A 14,649-nucleotide genomic window follows, 5' to 3' on the forward strand; every position below is an offset into this window, starting at 1 on the left:
TCCGTGCTGAAAAATTACCATGCATGTTTTGTAAGTAAAAAGCTATAATAATAATAAAAATAAATAAATGAAAACAACTATAAAAAGAATCAATTAGGGAGGGATAAAATAATTGCCTTTGTTTTGGTTTGGAGATTGGATTGGATAACATAAAAAGATTGAATAATATCAATATTGGATGATATAAAATGTAGAGAACCCAATCTAGAGGTTTGTGTAACTTCCTCCAGTTCCATTTGGATAGTATCGCTTATGGAATGGTTTCTAGGCATTGCCATGTGGTTATTAAAGATGTTATGATCATTTGCAGAATCCTTTCTCATGTAATATATCCTTCCTGAATCATCTCACTTTAGTTTAACAAAAACAAAAAATATTAAAATTTATTAAAATATATGAAAAATTATTAAAAAATGATGAAATTGTTTTGTGCCTCTGTCTACTAATTTTGAAACAATAATACTTGTAGTTAATGTTAGGTTTATTATGATGCTCAAATGAGATCATAATAACACTAGAAATTCATCTAATTAATTATTCCCTTAAATATTTTTGCAAGGCTTTTTTTTTCTGTTGCTTCTATGTGAGAAATTAATAATAATGGTATTAGAACATTTACCAAAAAATCAGTGGTAAATAGTGTTGGTAATCTTACACACAAATACATAGATACACACAGAGTCATCTCTGCCATGTTTTTTAGCATCTTTCTTAAAGTCACACAGATTTTCCTTAAAATACCACCCAGAGAAAAGAAACCCATGTCTAACCTTCAATAAACCAAAGTTTTAGGGTCAAATTCCTGAGAGGCAGCAGTAGAAGCTTTGATCCTGCTTGTTATACCTGTTTTGAGAATGGCTTGGATAGGATCAATACTATTTAGCGCCCATATCTTCCCATCTCACAAATGTCCTATGGCTTAAGCCAAAAGAATTGGTTTCTATCATCCAAACACATAGTCATCCAAATAGATGACTGAAGCAGGCTTGTCAGAGACTTATACTTAGGGGAGTGAAGATAGAACAGGAACACACAGGCTTAAAATGTAACGAAAAGGATTTAGGATTTAGAGACACTGACATAGTTGACAGAAAGTTGGCCCTGGAGCTAGGAAGATCTGAGTTCTGGTCCTGCTTTAGACATATCCTATGACTGTGGCTCTGGGAAGATCACTTTAATACCCGATGAGCTATGCAATTCTCTAAAACTCGGTGCTAACTTGCATTAGTTGAAGTTTTTATTATGTCCTTAATGCCAGGTTCACTAAGAATTATTAGCTGGGCAACAGGAAGCAATGTCAATTCTCCAGGCTTCAGGGATAGGTCTTTGTGAGATGGCAAAGACTGAGGGAGGTAGCTAGACCCCTAGAAGAGGTTTCTTTCTTCTGGTTTTCTGGAAAGTAGTGATGGAGTGTTGGGAAAAGACAGGTTTAGGATTTATCTGTTTACATACTGGGGTCTAATCGAGTGAAAAACACTGGGGGCGATTTACCTCCCAGAAAATATGGAAAGCTGGTTCACTTGAGTTCCAGTTTATATGTGTTCAACGTTCACTCTGCTGTTCTAATTCTAATTTAAAAATATTTAAAGGTATGGATGTGTATGCTTGAGTAGCCAAACAATCTTGGATGAATCATGTAGGCTTTAAACGTTGTATATACTCCCTGTAAAGTTTTCTCTTAGGAAATATCTGTGATAACAGGCTACAATCTGTTGTTTGCTAGCACTATGGATAATCATTTCTTAAAATCCACATGCTACAAAATACCTTTCTATAACCAGTACTCATCTATCTAACATTAATCCAACAATCTAACACATTCATCCATCCATCTACCTAGTCTATCTTTCATCTAGTTAACAATCTAACACTTGTGTATCTATCCATCCATCTATCTCTCTAGTCTATCTTTCATCTATTTAACAATCTAACACTCATCTAATCTATTATTCATCTATATTTAACATTCATCTAGCTAACAATCTCTCATTTATCTATCCATCCATCTATCTAGCATTCAGCTAACAATCTAATACTCATCTATCCATCTATCTCTCTATCTCTACTTATCTAGCTAGTATCTGAATGCTCTGAACTTGTGCCCACCAGGCATGTTAATGCTTATCCTGAGCATATAGACTTAGCTCTTGATCTAATTTTATTGTAAGTGATTAGCATAAAGGGAACAGGTTTATAGGCAGTACTGAAACCTTAAATTGTTTCATGTACATTTTAACTGAGCTTTAAAAGAATTTGGGAAGAAGCTTATTTACTCTCATCTTCTTACTCTCTCTATCTCACCCCCAGCTCTAAAACTTGTTTGCAAAGAGAAAATGTTTTACTTAGGAAAATTATATTCCTTGCCTAATAGTGCTTATGTACCTGCTCCATTTAACTGTTTGTTTTCCTTTCAGTAGGTGCTAGTGGCTCTGTGCCAGTTGTTCACATGATGGGATTTCAAGGTATAGCAATAATGTGGTTCTATCAAACTTTGTCCTGGGGCCAATCCAATTCCACACCTTGCATTTCTCATTTTTTGCTGAAACAACTGAATGGTAGAACAGTGAACATGGGTGAAAGGGAGTCTGGTAGAAAATAAACAGAATCATGAGGGCCAAACTTTCTCAAGCAGGACAGGGCAGGTTTGCTGCTAAATGAAGACATGCTAATTTCACTCATTGCCATCTGTACTGAACACCCCAGCAGGCATTTACAGCCTTGCCAAACATGGCTTATTTGGATGTGGTGGATTTGGGAGAGGTGCTTCGGCATCATTTGGAAATTTATATAACTATTAAGGGAATAACAACTCATATTTATATAGAGCTTTATAGTTGGCAAAGTGCATTCCTCAAAACAACTCTGTGAGGTAGGTACTACAAACACTATTACCTCAGTTTTTCAGATGAGTAAACTGAGGTTCAAAGAAGCTAAGAATTTTCCCATGGTCAAATGGCCCCTAGTGATATAATGGATCTGGAATCTTCTGACTTAAAGTCTACTACTCTCTCTAGGATGTCATATTTCCCCTCCAGAAAATGTATTAAATAATTTCATCTTCTGAATAGCCTGATTTCTAATATGAAGAAAATTCAGATTTTCTCTTAAACCAAGAATTCTCTTTCTGCCTTTGTTCTTTTTATCAACTTCTATAATTGCTCATTTAGAAAGTTTAAGTAAATAGAATCTGAGTTTTGATTTTTCTGCCAGTTATAATTTTAGGTGAGACTTCAGGAGGTGAGACTCACTTCTGTGACAATTGGTTCCCTTGACTAACGTTACCTCACAGTGAGCTTTTAGTTACTATGGATTTCTTTAGTACTTACATTCATAGTCTGTGCCTCATCTTCATGCATAGCTTCATATTTTTTTTAATATTTTGATGAAGCCTTAATTTCATTGATTGGGGTGGGTATTCCCTCTCATGGCAAAGTCCAACCCCATCCTAGTCTTTTCTTTCTGTTTGATTCTTCTCCTGGTCCTTCTACAAGTTTTCCACTGAAGACCAAGTCAATATCCTAGAAGCTTTTCTTTGGGTTATTTAATGTTCATGTATATCACTAGAACATGGAGACTTTCTTATTTCTTATTTTCATCATGAAAGTAGAGATCATGTCTTCTTTTTCTTGTACTGTCCCATTCCATTTAACCAATTCCCTTAATCTCTACCATAGTGCTACATACAGTAGACACGATATACTTATTGAATGGAACTGACCTGGCAAGCAGCTTCCAGAATTCCATTACTATTCTTTTATTCTTTCTTGGGTCTGGATTTTTCACTGTCCATCTTGTCCATTTACAAAATCCAGTCCTATGTGAAGACTTCTGGTGGGCCCAGAAATTAAATCTCTGTTATGGAAGAACCAGAGCTTTTACTACTTTTAAAAGAGATGAAAGACATTAAGCCAAGAAGTGGTTAAGCCTTTGTTCTTATCCTCTTGGTCAAGCTGTGGATTTAGGGATGAAAATCTTATTTCCCCCTACTAGTCACTGACACATTGAAACAGAGGGCTGCTTAACAGTGCTTGGACCATGAGTGGGAATGTTTAAAAGCAGGTACTGGGCAAGAACCTAATCAAATTCTGTAACAGTTTTGTGAACTCTGTTAAACATTTCTTTGATTCTTCATGTCATTCTTTTATGCACTTGCTATTTGCTACTCTGTAGACTTAACTTTTAACTATCTGCATGTCTATGTACTAACATACTCTAATATCATTAATACAGGCTTGATAGCATTTACATAGTACTTTAAGATTTACAAAGTGCTTTATGAATATTATCTAATTATTTTATAACAATCCCAGAAAGTAGGCACCATTATTAGCTCTAGGCAGACAGGTTAAATGACTCACTCAGGATCATCCAGCTAGTGGGTATTTTAAACTAGATTTGAATTCATCTCTTTCTTATTATGTCTAGCACTCTGTAGTGCTACCAAACTGCTATCTAGAAAGATACTATCCTTGTCACTTCCTAATGTAACAATCTTTAGATCAACATTTCATTATTTTATTTGTTACTGTGTATAGGCTATTTGGGTAAAAATCTGAGAATAGATCTATATTTTCCCACATTCTTCAGAAGGAAGCATAAATATTTAATGTCATCCATGCTAATTTGATATAAAATTATGTATTTGGGGATGTATTCAGGAGTGTTCTGCTAAATGTTTAACAATCAGCTATGAAAAAAATGTATGCAGGACATATTTTAAAAATTAATCTTTATCATAAACATTCCCCCCATCAGTTCCTCCTTCCCTCCTCTGTCATTTATCCCTTCTTCCCTCCCTCACTTCCTTTCTTCCTAGCAAATGGGGTTGTGACTTGCTTAGGTCACACAGCAAGTGTCAAATGTTTGAGGCTGTATTTGAACTCAAGTCCTCCTGATTCCACAGCTGGTACTCTATTTACTGTGCCACCTCCTGTTCTCTATGTCCCCATTCCTTTCTTAAATCTTGACAATCAACAAGTCAAGCATAAATTTCTAAAATGTTCACACTGAGAATTTAACAATTAGTTTTCTTGGGTAACATGAGCAGGCTACCCTGAGTACATTTCATGACAGACCATCCTATTTTGCTGAGTTGTAATAGCTGAAGGAGGAAGTAAAGGTCAGAAAGGGAAATCATATTTTTTTCTTCTAGAAAAATTATGAATTTAATTAAAGTGAAAAAGAGGACATTTCCATATATAAAATAAAATAGGAAAAAAGGATTCAATGTGAAATCATGACTCTATTTTGTGCCACTTCCTTAAGAGGAAAAAAAAAAAACCTATATAATAAATTCAACATGCTGTTTTCAAAGCCATCCTATTTGCTTCTCTTTCCCTCTGAACTTTCTTCAGTGTAGGAAAACATATTTTTATAACACAGTGAACTAAAATCATATTGGTTAAGCTTCTTTTATTGAAATTAAATTATTGCTATAATTGAGAAAATTACCACTGTAGTTCAGGCAGTGAAATGAACAAGACAGTACAGGCAGGCAATAATTTTTGACATATAGGTTAACTTTATTATTTACTTTATACATTTTCAATAAAAATGTAGAGGTAATTAAAAATTTGAATGGTAGTGCTTTTGGGAATTTATAATAATTAGCACTTATATGGCACTTTATATTTCCCAGTGCTTTATAATCATTAATTAACTACTTCACATAGCACAAGTGAGGTAGGTGTGCATGATTATGCCCATTTTACAGATGAAGAAGTTGAGCCACAGAGTGGTTAAGTAACTTGCTTAAGGCTAAATACCTAACTAGTGGTAGAGTGTAGGTTAGACTATAATACTCTGATAGTAGTCCGGGCCTGAGCCACAAGGCCATACTTCTCTCATACAGGTGTTAATTGCTGTATTATTTATGTAATAGAAGAATCCAATGATGAAATCATAGTTTAAATTTTTTTTTTAGCTTTTTTAATAATACTTTACATTTACTGAGAGCCTTTCATCCAAGGATCTCTAAGCACTTAATTAATTAAATTGGTGGTGTAATAGCCCTTGGAGGCAGGTGCAGTATGTATTATTATCCACTTTTTATACGTGGGTAAGTCGAAGTACAGAGAAAAACCTCAAGCTTCCAGTGAGTCAGTGGCACAACTGAGATAGACAGATACTAAGGAAACCAGGATGAGGACCCTGGCATTCCCATGCCCAGGCACCTGCTATTACCTGCTGAGACAACTTTTTGAAGAGATGAAAGAAATTAAGTCAAAAGGATGCTAGTCCTCTTGGTCAAGTACTGGATTTAGGAATAAAAGTAAAGTCTCTTTTTCCCCTTCCATTCCCTGACACACTGCTAAAGAGGGCTTCTGAGTAGGGCTTTGACCATGAGTGGGAATGTTTAAAAGCAGGTAGTGAGTAGTTCAAGGTTGTTGTTTGTCCTTTGTTCTCAAACAAAACCCTGACATCAGGGAGGTGACGCTGTGACATGCAAGTGAATTGGCTTTAAGGGAGGGAGGACTTTCTCCTGCCTCACTTTCCCTTCCAGAGCCATCTGGGTCCAGTGGCTAGATACAGATCAAGGTGAACCCAATCAAACAAATTCTATAACAGCTTTGTGAGCTCTGACTAACACTTCCCTGATAACTTTTTCTTTTCATATCTTTCTTTTATGCCTTTGGTTTATTGTTATTTGGTTTGTTATTCTGCCTACTTAATTTTTAAACCATATTCTTCATGACTACATAGATACATATATACATATAATTCATATAACTAGTATTAATATAAAGCTACCAAGCTTTATGAGACTTTGTAAGACTTCCTTTGGCATTGAAGTAGTTCATACTTTTATGTTGAAAACCAGTGGACCTTTCCTGTACTCAGTTGTACATTTTAGAGCATGAGAATTGGAATTTTAATATCACATTGATTAGTATCCTGAGATCTTGCTCAGTTTAAAGTAGATGGTTGGTCCACTGCTGTCAGTGTCAGCTGTGTGTGACCAAGTTGAATTATCTGGACTTGTCTCCAGTGTTCAGATTCTCTGGGCTATGGCTCAGTTTTCTAATGTGCATTGTGTTTTAGAGCCAAAAGTGATAGAATCTCAACATAGGAAGGGATCCCTGAAGCCATCTACTATGATTCCTAAAACTTCATTGATGAATGGTTATCCCCAGGTCAGCCATTTCACTTGTGTTTTCCCTTATATTGAGTAGAAATCAGCTTTGCTATAATTTGTATTCCTAGCTCCTACTTCTATCTTCTGGGGCCAAGAAAAAAATTCTAATCTTTCTTCCACATGATAGATGTTAAAGTATTTAGTGCTATTCCCTCATCATCTTTTTTTCCCCCGTAGGCCAACATCATCCCCTCTCCCAGTCAATCAATCTTTCCATGGCAGTGTTTATAGTTCTTTTGGGTCTTTTGTATTCTTTTGGGTCTGCTTTAGTTTGTCAAATTATGGCGTCCATATTTAAACATACTATTCCAGAAGTAATTTGACTCACTCTGAAAATTAACATTCTTACCTAGCTTTATCTTCAGACCTCTGGGATGGTATCTTGAGGAAGATGACTCTAGCTCTGAAAATTAATAACCTGAAACCCTTGGGATGGTGACATAAATCTTACCTGACTTCCAGAAATTGAGAACACCAGAAACTTAGAGAGAATTAAGACCTTTGTCTAAGACTGGTTTTGTTTCTAGAAGGGGCATTCTTTGGGCAATGATTTCTTCAACTCCTTCAGGAAATTACATGTTTGTTTGTTTTTTAAAGATTAAAGAAAAAAATTTTAACAATTAAAAAACCTTTAATTTGAAATCATCCTTTTGTCCAGTTTTTAACTAACTTCAAAGAATATGGAAGTTATTGTAATTGAGATAAAAATGGAGGGGGAAGTAAGTTCTGGGTAAATGGTATTATACCTTTATTATATTATACCTGGATACACACACACACACACACACACACACACCAGCTAGTACTGGTTTTAGGTGACTCCAGAAATGAGAATGTTTCACCAAATGTACCACCAAAAAGACAGAAATTAGGATAATTGCAAACTTTCTCTGTATTACTATGAATTTACTTTGTATATATATTTTGTGTTTACATACTCATAGATACATATATCCACTATATATGTGCATATATATACACACACATCTTTACACAAATATACACACATTTTGTCTGCTGATGGGATATAAGTTCTCTGATGACAGAAATTGTTTAATTTTTTTGACCTCATATCTCTGCCATCTAATATAGTTGGTGCTTAATAAATACCTATTGATTAAAGTCAATATCATTTGGTGAAAAAAGTGTTGAACTTGGAATCCAAGGATCTGCATTCAAATCCTGAGGCCACTCCCTTGATAGTATCAGAGAAGTCACTTAATTTTTTCTGGGTTTAGTTTCCTCATCTGGAAGAAGAGAGGGGGTTGGGATGACCTCTAAGGTCTCTTTCAAGTTCTAAATATGAGATCCAATGTTAATGATTGATTGATCATATAAATACTTTGTTGATAGGTCTGTCAGCAGGCCTTACTGAAGGAAAAAAATCTGGCCTCAATTATGAAAAGTCAGTTTTTAGAATTTTTTAGATTTTTCAGGCTGCTTATTTCTGCTATTTGTTGGTTTGTTTTAGCCTTTCTTTTAGAGGAGAAATGATGAAATTAAACTTTTATTCCTAGTAAGTAACAAAAAGTATGGTGTCATAAGAGTTGAAAATATTTATTGAAATGAAGAATTCCCTTCATTATCTAGGGTACCAATTAATAATGGAGAGATATATCTGTAGTCTTCAAAGGCTCTGCCTGGGCCCTTAATCACATTCTTAAATATTTTCTCTAAGAGTGATCAATCCCTTCATATTCTGTCACTCTTTCTTGTCTCCTTCTCATCTACTTAAAAATATGTTCGGATCCCCAACCTCAAAAGGAAAGAAGACAAAAGAAAATAGCTGTTTCTTGGCCTTTTTACCCCATCCAGTTATTAGACTCTTAGAAAAAATGAACAATGCTGCTTCTTCACCACCAATTCTGCCTCTCATCATTCTCCTAAAACTGCACCTGAAAAAGGACTCTCCAATCATCATGTCCAAGAGCTCCTTTTCAATACTCATCCTTTCCGTGCAACTTTTCACATTGTTGACTCCTGCCTCCTATTTGATTTTTTTTTCCTGCTTTGGCTTCAAGGACACCTCACTTTTTTGGATCTCCTCTTGTAGCTCTCCATTTGTCCCTTTTATATCGTCTGATCTGAGCTGAATGAAATTTAATATAATGACTAATCTTAGACCCAAAGAAGAGATGAAAAAATGAAATGAAATGCCTTCCCTTATTTTCAGAGGTAGGGAATTATGAGTATGGAATGTTATTTATATTGTCAGACTTACTTGGTGTCTTGGTTAGTTTCACTGAGGTGCTATTTTGTTTTATTCTCAGTTAACAAGCATTTAGTCAATGGTTACTTTAATCTCAAAGTAGATAAGCAAATTATCTGAAACTTTTTGTCTTAGAGAGTTTCTTGGGAACACTTAGAGGCCATGACTTGCAAATGGAAACAAAGAGAATATATCAGAGGCCTTCTGGTCTTAAAGACTGACTAACTATTATACCTCTGTACTAGATATTACACAGAATGGTGTTTTAGATACACGAAGCTTGAGTCATGCTAGAATACTGCAAAACTAGTAGCAAGTTAATTTCTAACTGATGAAAATGTACTTCATGTCCCCAATCTGGAATTATCCACAAGCCCTTCCTTCCAATAACAGAGAAGTCTCAGAGCCAAACGAGGCTTCTATATTTCTTTCTCATCTCTAGCCTGTTTTCTGTGCCTTGAATTCTCTACCTCCTATATGACTTATTGACTTCTTACACACTTTAAAAGGCCCAGCTCAAATGTCACCCCATCCATAAAACCTTTCCTAAAGTTCTATCAGGAAGAATAACTCTAATATCAACACAAGAAGACAATTTGATGCTCTTTTTGAAAATTCAGGCCATTCAAGACTTATGAATTTGAATAAAATTTTACCTTATATGTTATTGAATAAGTCTGCTCATCTTTTTAATTGGGGGACAAGAAATCTTTTTTCTTAGCCCAATTAATGATTACAAAGGATATTTCACATCCTTCATTAAAGAGAAGTTTCTTTAAGGTTTTAGTTTTTAGGGATTTTTTTGGAGGGTGAGGGTAAAACAAGATGGAAGTTGGGATCACATTTGTAGAAAAGAAATTATTTTATCAGTTTGGAGACTGCAAGAAAAGTAACAACAGAATAGGAAAATCAGAGGAGAAGGAGAAAAAAATTTTTTAATCTTTCAAAATTTTAAAATGCTCCTTTTTAGCAGAGTATCTCAGGTTTCTCTGATTAAGTTTGAAGCCTAATGTTGCAACATAAAGTATAGTGTAGCTTGTTTTTTTAGCAGCATCAAAAAGTCTGTGACAGTGAAGGCAGTTGGAGGCTGAAAGTAGAAAACGCCTCTCCATTGCATTGGTTGAAGGATTCCATAAAAAAATGAAAAGTTAATCGGGCTCATTGAAGAGATTGTGCTGTGTCAGCATAAGCATTGTCTGCTTTAATGTACATCTTGGCAGGGATCCAGCGAGCCATTAATTAATACCATGCATTAACTGTCAGTGGGTAAACACAAATTCTAAATTTCACTGTTCCTTTTTACAATAGAACGATGGAGTCCAAAATCATGAACTTAATGAGAATTATTACCAACCGTTTTACTTCATTGATTTATAGCTCTTTATGTAGGAGAAGACTGAGTCATGAGATTTAGGGATAGATACTAGGATTTAGGGCCAAGAGAATTGACATCCAGAGAAATGAAATGATTTATCTGCCTAAGGTCATTCTACCAGAAAGAAGTACCAAGATTTAAAAGAAGGCTTTGTGCTGCCAGATCTAGTGTCCTTCCCACAGACTGTCTCTTCTGGACAACATTTTGTTGTTGAATCGTTTTCATCACATATGTCTAACTCTCTGTGACCCTATTTGGTGTTTTCTTGGCAAATATACTGGACTAATTTGTCATTTCTTTCTGTAGACCATTTTACAGATGAGGAAACTGAGATGAAAAAGAGGATTAAGTGACTGCCCAAGGTCACATAGCTAGTAAGTATCTGAGATTGAATTTGAACTCAGGTTTTTCTGGTACCAGGGCCAGCACTTTATCCACTGTGCCCTCCAGCTGCCTCATACAATGGGTACGGAGCTAGACTTTGCTTTGCTGGATATTTTATGGAGCATTTTTAGTTTTAGTTTCCTTTGTTTGGGGATCTTATGGCCGCTTATCTAGCAAGAATGCTTTTAAGGCAAGTTGAGTTCAGTTTTGTTAAGTACCTTGGAGTCTAACAGTTTCCTAGACCTCTCTCCTAACTACTGTTCATAAGGATATTCGTTCATTAATCCATTCATTCACCAAATATTTAAGTGCTTATTGTTTGAAAGGAATTATTCCAGGTATTGCAGGAAATAAAAAAGATAATTAAGACATTGTCCTTGATTATAAGTGTGTGTGTGACATGATACATAAACAAACTATACTTATATAATGGCTATAATTCAGAAACAAAATAAACAAAGAAATTTTACAGATATAATCACACAATACACACACACACACACACACACACACACACGATGGGACCTATGCTGATCTATTTGAAGTATAGGAAAGGAAATACCATTTTTGACTGATGGGACCTAGTGGGAAATGACAATTAAAAAAAATTAATTAAAATGTCCCCTTGTAGTCTGCCTTTGAATCTGTTTTTAGATTCATTTGATAATAAAAAGTAGGCTGATCAGATCTAAATAGTTTGGAAATCTGGTCCTTTGGTCTCCCCTGTAAATACCAAAAAGGAAAATGTTCATATTCAAATACCCTATTTGGTTTCTTTGAAATCATTTCTTAACTAAAACATTTAAATGACTTTGGGATTTTTTTCTATAAAAATGTGATTTTATGATTTTTTTTTAGTTAAAAAAAATATAATCTTTGTCCTAAAGCACCTTACAAAGTAGCTTTATTTAAGGGTGACCACATTGCTGGGGTAACTTTTATTATTTTCTACTTTAAGACAATTTTACATTTGGGTGACTGGAGATACCCTTTTATTTAATTCCATCATTTGCAATCTTTATTGTTCATTGCAACTTTCCTGTTTATGGGCTTATTTCATGGCAGAGATGAGAAGGAAGTTTTCGTGGCACCATTTCAAAATCCAAACATCTCTTAGTTAGTCACTGAATTAATAACAAAATGGGAACTGTTAAAGATGTACCAAACCAAGCTAGAACTGGAATTACCAGGGACTGCTTCTCATTATGCCCAAGGGGAAAGCTGAACAAACAAGCACTTCTAGCCAGCTTAAAAATGTGTCAAAATGACACCTGTGAAGTGCAGTAGTGGCTTAATAAAAACCTCCATCTCACATTGTACAGTGCAAGGAGATCATCAACATTATGAAAAACTTTCTTCTAAAATTCTCTTTCCCGTCCATTATTTGACTTGGATTTCAAGGAATATTTGATAAGGTCTCCTAAATCTTGCCTCCTTTATGAACACATTTCCTCCTTCTATTTTCTCTCTTATTTGTCTTAGTTTTAATAACATTAATTATGTTTCAAATTTCAGTCAGTTGATGGCTTAGGAAAAAATTTTTGAAAAAAAAGAGGAGAAAGGATAGTTTAGTGGATTAAGCAAAAGATAGGTGATCTAATGGTCTTTTTAACACCTTAGATTTTGATTTGCTCTATAAATTTTGAGTAAATTTCCTTTCATATGTGTTAAATCAACTTGCTTAAAGATTTTGCAAGGAAGATAGTCTTTTATTTCATGGTCCAATTGATGATGAGAAAAGGTCTCTTGCACTGAAATAAGAAAGAGGAAGAGGAAGTTTCATATATCCCATTTCTCTTCTATTCACAAATCCTCTTCAGTCAGTCAATCAAGAAACAATCCAGTACCTTCTATGGTCTAAGCACTGTCCTACACTGAGTCTACAAAGACAAAAATGAAATAGTTCCTGTTCTCAAGGATTTTATGATTATTGGGGAGAGAGTGATAGGAACATGGATAATGCAGAGCGTGTGTGTGTGTGTGTGTGTGTAGTCTCTACTAATGGGAATCTTGTGACATATTTATATTTATTCATATTAGCTAACCGTCTTAAGGATTTTAGGTGGAAAAAGTATCTAGAATGCTCTCTTCCTCCTAAATACCAAATTTCAAAAGTCATCTGAGTTGGAAATTGTATTCCCCTCTGATGCAATTGCTTTTAAAACCTATTGAAGATGTAGTTTATGTTTTTGCGGCTGTATGGCTTTAATGCCACATTAAAACCATTTATTGGGTTTCTGACTAAAATTTTGTTTTTATAGGTGTGTAAATGTGCTATCAAAGATATTTTGGCACTTTAACCTGAGATTTGAGTTTTGTAGGTTTTGCTGAAAGAAGCCAGCCAATCACATCTTTCTCCTTTTTTAAAAGAAAAACAATTAGTTTGTTTGACAGGTGTTCTGGGGTTTTGAATAAAGTTTTCCAGGAAATTTATTTTGCTAAAAGTTTGTTTGAACTACAGCATAAAGTTGCCAGCACTGATGACAGGGTTTTCCTTCCACCTACCACTGCAATGACTTGCTTGCTTTTCACCCAGGCACTGCTAAGATGTCTCTATCTTTTTAAAAAGCCCTGTCTTTAAATGATATTATTTTTTTTTCCTCTTAACCAAACTGATGAAGATATGTATATTTATGCATGAAAGGGTAGAGAGAAAATTAGGTAAGGAGAAAAAAAGTGACCCTGACTTTAGTTTCCTTAGAATGCCATATTCCAGATATATGTTAAATAATTCTGTGAGCTTGATAAGTACCATTTGGGGAATGATGTCCACCTCACTCCTTACCTACATCCTCTGAGACTTGAAGTTTTAGAAAACTTCAATTACCACAGACCTCCTTGGAAAGGAGGCTAAAGGGAAAGAAACTCATGGCTAAGATGAAGCTTTGATTCCTATCTGTCAGGGGCCACTCAGGTTCAAAATGAAGACAAAAAATATGGGTGAAAGGATCTGGGGAGATCGATTCTTTTGGAGTTTAAAAAAATGAGATTTCTACTATAGCTTTCAGTATTGATCATTGGTATGAATGGGAGTGAAAGTAGGAGTGGGAGTTACATCCTATTGGGAAATTATCAATCTAGAAATCACAGAAGTCTGTAAGGAGATGTTTTTTTTTTTCTTAGCAAAAGCTAGTCAAGGCAGCAGAGGTTAATGAAGCTGCAAATCAAAGCATGATAGTTACTAATGTACTGGGGAGGGAGGGAAGGGGACCGCAGAGGATGATTAACTGAATGATGGCTCTTTTACCTACTCTTCTATCACACTGCTAGAGAACACCTCCTGTGAAGGAAGGCACCAGGCTAAATTGGTTACTGCTCTTTCCCCCCAAAACTTATCTTTGCTACATTGTTTGAAATCTCAGTCTAGTGCTTCCTTGACAATGTATTCCCTTTTCTCTGTCCACATAGAGAATCATACCTTTACCTGCAGGTGTCCTGCCCAAAGGAATGTAAATTTTGATTGCAGGAACCTAGTGAGATATCTTGGGTTTGTGGGCTAGATTTCTTTCTTAAGGACCATGCTTTAAACCCAGATCACTCTGGATT

The sequence above is a fragment of the Sarcophilus harrisii genome, chromosome 5, assembly GCF_902635505.1.
Source record: "Sarcophilus harrisii chromosome 5, mSarHar1.11, whole genome shotgun sequence".
Classification (NCBI taxonomy): Eukaryota; Metazoa; Chordata; class Mammalia; order Dasyuromorphia; family Dasyuridae; genus Sarcophilus; species Sarcophilus harrisii.